The following is a 6753-nucleotide window of genomic DNA, read 5'->3' as shown; positions in this document are numbered from 1 at the left end:
CTCATAAGATAGAAATTATGCATCTTCAGCTACAATTCTGGAATCAGCTAGAATCGTCCCCAAATCTCAAAGCACATGGTAGACAGTTGAATAATGGGAATTTTAGTTGTCATAAAAAAAAAAAACCTTTACTGTGAGAGGGGGAAAGAATCTAAATATGCTGTATAACATTTTTGCATTGGGGTGGAAAATGTATTTAAAACCAAACTGCATGTAACTGTTTCTGCTATCTAATTTGGGGTGGTAGTATAATTTACATCAGTGGAAAAATGAATATCTCTATACTGGGTCTTTCCACTTACAGAAGGGAAGGAAGAGGACTGACGTAAAACTTCTGCCAGTTGGGTTATATCGCCAGGGAAGGGATTACAACTCAAATGCTTCCAGAGGCCAGACTTTGAGTCACACAAACCCAGGATTCTGGTGGATTCTGGTGAAGAGTAACAGTCTCGCCTGGCAGAGGGGGCAGCTTGCTGCTGCCGCGTTTGACTGGGGGGGGGGGGGGGTCTGTGTTGTCACGTCTTCCCCAGGTTTTTGAAAGAAGCCCGAAATCAGGGTTTTAGGTGAAATGTGTCCCTTTTTAAATATCAGGAAAAAAAATAAAGTTGAATACCCCATCGAACAGGTTTTTGTGCTGAGCCAAGCAAAGCAAATCTTCCAAACTCTGGGGCAAATGAAGTGGGAGCCAGGTTAGGTGGTTCTTTCTTCATTTCTTCAGCTGAGCGCTGAGCTTCAAGGCAGATGATATCTGTGGTGTGTGTGTGTGTGTGTGTGTGTGTGTGATGGTCAAGTGTCTTGCCTAATCAGATGGGGAGATTTCAGTATTTCTGTGGGAAAGGAGCAGCTCAGAGGGAGGGCAGTCTTGGGGACCAGAGGAGAAGCAAGTGTGAGGAAGAAAGGGGTGGGGGGAGATGGTGTGTATGCAGGGACGGGAGCGGGGGTGGTGGTGGGGATGTACCTCTGTTAGGTGAGGGAGTTTTTGGAGGGGTTGCGGGGAGGACCTAGGGAAGCAGGGCTGTTGGAGCTGAGCAGACAGAGGTTATCAGCCGCCTGAGGTGAGATGCAACTGAGATAAAATAGTAGGAACAGAATTCGGCCTGGTGGCTGACAGAACATGGCGTCCCAGGAACTACCAGAAAAACTTGGGCTTGCCTCCGGAAGTAGATAGGGGCCTTAAGTCACTTTTATGTCTAAGGAGCAGGCAAGACCCAGCAGGTAGCCTCTGTGGGGTGCTGAACTGCTAAGCGACAGACCCCTGGTGCCACTGTTTGTCTTATCTGTAATTTAGGTAAAGTCATTTAGCTTCTCTGGGTTTCAGCTTCCCCTTAAAATGAGTAATAATAACATGCATGTCACCTCCCAAGAAGGTTCCCGTAGGGGCAGCTAAGATACTATACGAGAAATGTTTGGTAGAAGAGAACTAGAAGAAATGTGAGGTGTTGGTTGACAGATGATTCTCAGTTGGTCTGAGTGACAATGCTAGTGAATATTAACAGTCTCTGAGCACCTACAGTGTGGGGCTCCACTGCACTAAGCACTTCCCATGCATGGTCTGAGTGAAACTTCCTAACACTGGCAGAATATCTCTCTGCCCATTATACGGAGAAGAACACAGAGGTTCAGAGAGAGAAACTAACTTGCCCAAAGTTACTTTGCAGGAACCAGGTCTGACCGACTCTGAATACGATATTCGTAACCTCTGTGACAGGCTGTCTTGACATGCATTCCTAGCGTTATGCTGGCCTGCATATCAGAGAATATCAATCATATGTACTTTTTAAAAAGTATATTTTATTTATTATTTTGACAGCGAGAGACACAGCAAGAGAGGGAACACAAGCAGGGGGAGTGGGAGAGGGAGAAGCAGGCTTCCCCTGTAGCAGGGAGCCCGACGAGGGGCTCGATCCCAGGACCCTGGGACCATGACCCGAGCCGAAGGCAGACGCTTAATGACTGAGCCACCCAGGTGCCCCAATCTTATGTGCTTTTAAGTACTACTATGTTAGTAAATAAACGTTCTTATTCTCTAGGACTTTAAAATACCATTTTGGTCATTCATTCAATCACATATCTAGTGAATACCTACCATGTGCCAGGCGTGGTGCTACTATTAAGAATACCTCCACAAACCAAAGACAGTCTCTTGCCTTCAGGAAAATTACAAGGTAACTACAGAGAATAGAATTCAATTATTGTGATACCAGGTGGCAAAGGCAAGTGCTTTGGCCTGAGGGAGGAGAGGACATTCTAGCTGAGGCCTAAAGAATCAAGGAGTAAACCAAGGAAAGGCGAGGAGTAGAGACAGTGTCCCAGGCAAAGGGAATCAAAACAAGCAAGAAAGCCAGGAGGTGAGCAAGTGCTTGGGGTGATGGAGGGAAGGAAGGTCAGACTCTGTGCCCAACATGGAGGGCTCAGGGGCCAATAGTGAGCAATGATGCTGGGGAGGCAGTCAGGGACCATCAGATCACACAGGGCCTCGTGAGTCATGTGAAGTCATATATAAATATATCTATATACATATGTATGTTTTCATTTTTTCCCTTAAAAACTATACCAGAATCATGCCTAATACAGTATTTTTTAAAAGATTTTATTTATTATTTGAGAGAGAGAGAGAGCACATGATCAGGGTAAGGGGCAGAGGGAGAGGGAGAAGCAGGCTTCCCGCTGAACAAGGAGCCCGATGCGGGGCTCGATCCCAGGACCCTGAGATCATGATCTGAGCCGAAGGCAGACGCTTAACCGACTGAGCCACCAGGCATCCCCTAAGATTTTGTTTTTAAGTAATTTCTACACCCAGTGTGGGACTCAAACTTAACACCCCGAGAGCAAGAATTGCACACTCCACTGACTGAGCCAGCCAGGCGCCCCACAGTTTTGACATTTCTATACACCTGCGAAACCATCACCACAATCCAATCAAGAGAGTGGTTACTTATGCCTTGATAATCTCTCTCCTGCCCCTTCCAGCTACTAGCCACTGCTGATTTGCTTTCTGTTACTATCTATCCGTCTGCGTTTTCTAGAATTTCATCAATTCAATGTATCAAGTCAAGGGAACCATACACTGTGTACATTTGTATCTAGCTTCTTTCACTCACATGATTATTGTGAGACTCATCCCTGCCGTTGCATTAACACGCTTTGTTCCTTTTCATTGCTGAATAAGGTCCTCTCCTGTTTTGAAACTGGCTTTTTTCACTTCATATATCAAGATAGCTGGCTCTAGGTCAAATATCAGAATTCAAACATCAGCCATGCCTTTAACAAATGGACAAGCTTGGGCAGAGACCTCAATATGTTACCCAGTTTCCCCCAACCTCAATGACCATGACTGTTAAAATTGGATCTTAGCAGTACAATCTTGGTAGGTGTGTTGAGTGTTAAGTGAGAGGATGTGTGGGCCTGTGCCCAGTAATTGCTCAATAAAGTCCTCAGGAGTAGTAGTTCTACTATTACTGTTAGGGTTCACACCTGGTCCTTTTTTTTTAATTGGGGGGTTTGTTTTTGTTTTTTTAACTTTTGAGCTTTGATTTTTTAAGATTGATTGATTGGTTGATTTTTAGTAATCTCTACACCCAATGTGGGGCTTGAACTTAAGTAATCTCCACGCCCAATGTGGGGCTTGAACTCATGACCCCGAGATCAAGAGTCCTGTGCTCTACCAGGCACTGAGCCAGCCAGGTGTCCCTAAGGCACATTTTAAGAGAACGTCAGACACAGCCATGGAATGCCGATGTGACCTTGAAGCTGGAAAGCAGGGAGCAGAGACCGAGTTCCCTTCCTGGTAAAACCATGAGCTCCAGGGTGGGCAAAGCCAGTTCCTTCACCTCTCTGCTCCCCAGATTCTCTTCCTCTAGCCTGCTGGCATCCAAAGTGGGGTTCGTGATGCAAAAGAACTTAAAGGTTCTCTATGGGCGAGAAAAAAAGGGAAGCTGGGTTAACTGCAATCAATTTAGTCACGCAGACAGTCATGCCTTATCCTTCCAACCCCAGAGCCCCACATCTTCTTTGATTGCTTGCTCAAATAACAGATTAAATCATCTCTAACATGCAATAACTATGTTATGTTTAAACAGAAGTGTCTCCAAAAGACAAATACTGTATGATTTCATTCATATGTGGAATCTAAAAAACAAAACAAATGAGCAAACAAAACACAACAGAAAGAGACTCCTAGATAAAGAGAACAAACTGTTGCTTACCAGAGGGGAGGGGTGTTGCAGAACAGGAGAAATAGGTGGAGGGGATTAAGAGATACAAAATTCTAGTTATAAAATAAACAAGTCACTGGGATATAATGTACAGCATGGGGAATAGAGTCCATAATATTGTGATAACTTTATATGGTGACAGATGGTGGCTAGACTTATCATGGGGATCATTTCATTATATATAAAAATATCAAATCATTATGATGCACACCCAAAACTAACAGGATATTGTATGTCAGTTATGCTTCAATTAAAAACACAAATTAAAAAAGAGAATTTCCTCTAAAGCTTACCTGTAAAGGAGTCTGCCTTGTGTCCCGACCACAGTGATATAAATAAAGCCTGCAAAAATTTATCTGCATTATGCTATCCTTTCAGTGCTCCATTCTATCATCTTCCCGGGCTGGATGGCCAACAGCAAAGAGAGCCATGTCTTCTAATAGAAATACACCTAAAACTCACAGCTTTGGAGTCAGGTAAGACCTGAGTTCAAATCCCAGTCTTACCAAATAGTAGCTCTTGAACTTGAGCCAGGTACTTTAATTCCTCTGGGCCTCATCTTTTAAGATAAAAGTCCTCCCCAAATTCATGGATGTGCGGTGAGGGCTGAAGGAGAAGGAGAAGGTGTGTACAGCCCCGTGCAGTGCCTGACACAAGGAGAATGCCCCACCCGGCAAGTAATGGGGTGCCATAAACCTGTGTGTGTGTGTGTGTTTCAATATACACTTTCTCTAAGCCTTCTGTCTCTCTGTCCCTCCTTAAATCACACCTTGTACAGCAGTCAGCCTATTTTAGGCATCTTACCAGCTGGACATGAGGTCCCATGAGGAACAGTCAGAAGGAATAAGGCTGCATAAGCCGGGAACTAAGTGGGACATGAAAATTGTCTTTCAGGAAGGGCTGCCATAGAAAAGGTGTATTTAATTAGCCTGTTTCACCCCGAAGAACTCAGACCCACGGATGAGTGTTACCAGCAGGCAGATGAGGAACTATGTTGCTATTAGAGAAGTCTGCAAAAGGAAGTGGACCGCCTTGAGGCTCTTTCAGCTGCCTGCTGTGGACATGTTCAGTGGAGGCTTGAGGACCAGGTGTCAAAGATGTGGTCAAGGTGACTCCTGATGTAGGAAGTTGAACCAGATGATGGTTTTCAGCTGGATTCAGGGGAGGTGGACAGAATCAGGAGATGGTAAGCAGGGCTGAGGGTCCCCCACATTCTTGCAGCTACATGAGCACTTCCTCTTTCATCAGTTTTATATATTTGGGTTCCTGAAGATTGAAGAGAAGATTTTGCTACTGCAAACCAGAGTTATTATTTTTTTTTCAAGCTGCTGTCCTGGATGATCTTTGAGGTCTCTTTAAAACACATCTAAGTTGATGATTCAGAATTGCCTGTGACCCTGGCAAATAGACAACTTGTCAGAACTCTTTTGGTTGCAAGTGTCAAAATTCCTCTCAACTTCACTAAAGCAAGATGGGGATTTATTGACTTGAGAAACTTGCAGGGCTGTTGAGGTAGTTCACAGAATTGATTAAAAAAAAAAAAAAAAAAAAGAGCTGTGATAACCATGACCTCAGGACCTAGACCCAGCAACTCCGTGCTGCCCAAACTCCCTTTCTGTTCATCTGACTCTCGGATCTGCTTTTCTAATTTCTCCCTGGGTGTGTTGGCCTCTGGTTAACATGGCTGCCAGCTTCCTCAACTGAGAAAGGGACGTCGTGCTCACAGCATCTGTATATGGATCCCAGGCCATGATTATCATTGGCCCTCTGTGAATCAATAACCCAGCCCTTGATGGGGCTGGAGCACTGTGGTTGGCCAGGCCTGGGGTACTCCCCCGAGCCAGGGCAGGGATGAGCTTTACCGGACTGAAGAAGGCTCTCTGAGAAAACAAAACATAGTGGTGCCTTTCATCTTGGAAGACCGTAAGAGAACATGTACAGAAAACTTTGGGGAAAATTGTTGACTCTCCCTCAGAGAAGGGAGCCCCAATTAGAAGAGTTCCTATTTACAGAGTATTGATTTTAGGTCAAACACATTGCATGCATCATCGTTTTAAATGGTCATTACGGTGATCTGAACTGGATTTTTATTTTCATTTTACAGACCACACACTGAGGCCTAAAGAGTTAATTAACTTTCCCAAGACCACACAGCTTAGAAGTGAGGGAGCTGGGGTTTTGCTCAGGCCATCGGTGTGGGCCTGGATTTCGAGCTCTCCTTCACTCTGACAACGCAGAAGATGCAGATGTTTGTCAAGGGTTTGGACATACTTGGAACGAGTTTCCTCAGACACACGTGCTAAGACCAGGGCTCACCATCTGCGGCGGTGAGAAAGAATACTGGGCAGGGAGACGGAGAGACTTGAATTCAAGGCCCAGCCCCGCCTCTGCTACCGATGAGCCATAGGTCAAAAGAATCTCTTTAAAATGCAGATCTCACCGGGCCATTGTGCTGTTCGGAATGCTGCTGTCCCCGCAGGAGAATGACCACGTGTCTCACGAAGGCCAGCGAGTCCCAGCACGCCCGCCGTCCTCTGTA

The sequence above is a fragment of the Mirounga angustirostris genome, unplaced genomic scaffold (assembly GCF_029215605.1).
Source record: "Mirounga angustirostris isolate CCGP_5_RB_7025 unplaced genomic scaffold, mMirAng1.0.hap1 SCAF_1, whole genome shotgun sequence".
Classification (NCBI taxonomy): domain Eukaryota; kingdom Metazoa; phylum Chordata; class Mammalia; order Carnivora; family Phocidae; genus Mirounga; species Mirounga angustirostris.
Note: the sequence above shows the minus strand (reverse complement) of the source record.